Genomic DNA, 2,500 nt, shown 5'->3' on the forward strand with positions numbered 1-2,500 from the left:
AAGGTCCGTGTTTATAATGCATGTATTAGCTCTAGAATTACCACAGTTATCCAAGTAACTGTTAACGATCTAAGGAACCATAACTGATATAATGAGCCTTTTGCGGTTTCACTGTTAATTCGTGTGTACTTAGACATGCATGGCTTAATCTTTGAGACAAGCATATAACTACTGGCAGGATCAACCAGAATAATGTTTTGTTTGTATTGTTTTCCATGTTTCAACAACTTAATGAAAAATCAAAACGAAGCCAGCTATTGCCGCGCAAACGTCTTTAAGATTTTATCAAAAAGATGTATATTGTGGTATTTTTCTCAATATTTTTAGCAATTTATTTCAAATTACTTTGAAACATTGCAGCATAGTATGTTTTTCAACTTACTACACTTGATATTGATATGAAATTAAGAATTTCATATTTTCGTTTTTATGCCCCTTTTGTGTGGAGATTTTCGAAAACCATCAAAAATCTCTCCGTGCTATATTAACGAGCCTGCACACATCGACCTGACGATCGGATAGAGCTCGCTTCCTACCATTCAAGCATTTGGAACGCCTCAACTTAATGAAGCATGCTCATAACAATAGGAAGAATACCATGAATTTTTGTTTGAATTTATAGAATTGGGTGGTGAGAACACGCGAATGCTCTACACAAAACCACTGTATGAAAGAATACTACCAACCAACAACAGGTCGCATTCTACTAGTAGTCAAACCAAACTACCAGTCGACGGACTGCTGCGACATCCATATTCCTTCTAGTGTTATTTCATCACAAAACTCATCGAAATCGCTTGAACAAATCATTAGCAACCACCAAAATGGTGTTTCTAGTCATCGTTCGTGGTCTCCCAATGAGTTGCGATGACTTCGGTACATGGTCATTTTTTCATGAGACGACACGTATACCTATAGATAGTTATGCAGTGCGGTCCGTACAAAATTGCACAATTGAGTATTTGAAAAATCGAATATTCACAAATATTCGAATAAAATATTCAAATATTAAGATATTTGAAAAAGAATTTCTGTTTCATATCACTGGCAATCACGGGCAATTTATTTTAAATGAAGAAAAATTTTTTCTCAACATTTAAAATTTTTTTCATTTTTTCTGGCAATTTATAGAGAAAATCGATGAATAATATATATTATTTTCATCATATTTTATTTCTAAAATATTTATTTATTATCCGATTTCTATGAAATTTTCAGGAATAATTTAGATAGGCATTTTACATTGTTTTATCAAAGAAAATCCACAATATTTACCCATTTCGAATTTCTATGAATATTTTATTGTTTTTAATATATTGAAAAACTACAAAATAAATTCATAAAAAATAGAAAAGTGGAAATATTAATGGAATTCTTTTGGCATAAAAGAGCCCAATGTAGAAGCGATCTTTTATGCCTAGATTTTGGCAATTTACGAGCATTTTTCGATTTTTGGTGAATTTTTTTCCATTTTATAAATATTATTGAAAAATACGAAAAATATTTCTTAAAAATTACACATTGAAATTACCCAAGTTATTTCATTTTATGTTGATAGCATTGATCAATAGCTATCATTTAAGCCGTTTTCTATATTTCTATGTGCATTTTTCGATTTTTCATGAATATTTTTCGATTTTTTTAATATTTTCCAAAAATGGCATAAAAAATTCTTAAAAATCGTACATTGAACAAATTGTAAAAATTTGTTCGGCATAATGTTGCTACATTAAGTAGCGATCATTATGCATCATTTCCTGGCAATTTTCATGTAATTTTCAATTTATTATGATTTTTTCTTGATTTTTATCAACAGTATTAAAGGCGAAAAAATTCATAAAAAATCAAAAATTCTTTTTATGTCTGATATGACTTTATTACAATATAGCTATTCGAAATAGATATTATGTTAGTCAATTCAGACATTTTTCTTTGGCAATTTACGTTTATTTGGTGTATCACCATATTAACTAGGGCGGATGGATATGGTTAGATTTTTATATTTTGGTCTTCTCTTCTTTGGATATGTTCAAATAAGTCACTAGAATGATGACTAGACATTTTGAAACCATTCTGAAGTAAAATACTCCAGCAGCCGTTTAACCCCATTCGAAGAATATAAGCTGTTTTGGATGATTCTCATACAAAAATTACCTTTTATATTCTTCATCTGTGAAAGCTAGGGACAGTAGGAATGTCATGAATCCATTCGAACTTTTTGCTAAATGGTAGAATAGACGTGTAGCAATCATTTTGTAGCAACACTTAGTCCCGCCGTTCAGTTAGACGAATGAAATAAGGTATTTTGTACAATCTTCAAACAATTTGCCTATATTCTTCTGTGAATGATAGGGACAGTAGGAATCTCTTGTATTGATTGAGGTAAGTCACTAGAGTGATGACTGAACATTTAGCTACCAATTTCAAGCAGTATTTGATACCGCCAACCACTTTCGCTATGTAATATGTGGTCAATCTTTCGCTTTTTGGACATTTTCTT

General features: G+C 30.8%; 1 non-coding gene across 1 annotated transcript in view; it reads right to left on the minus strand.

Annotated features, from left to right (window-relative positions):
- LOC131805278 (small subunit ribosomal RNA) overlaps positions 1 to 191 on the minus strand; it is a 1,984-nt gene extending 1,793 nt beyond the window's left edge. Inside the window, exon 1 of the ribosomal RNA XR_009343611.1 lies at positions 1 to 191. This exon is cut by the window's left edge and continues 1,793 nt beyond it. This is a non-coding gene — a ribosomal RNA (small subunit ribosomal RNA).
- Between the last annotated feature and the right edge of the window lie 2,309 nt (positions 192 to 2,500).

This window comes from Musca domestica, unplaced genomic scaffold (genome assembly GCF_030504385.1).
Source record: "Musca domestica strain aabys unplaced genomic scaffold, Musca_domestica.polishedcontigs.V.1.1 5, whole genome shotgun sequence".
NCBI lineage: Eukaryota > Metazoa > Arthropoda > Insecta > Diptera > Muscidae > Musca > Musca domestica.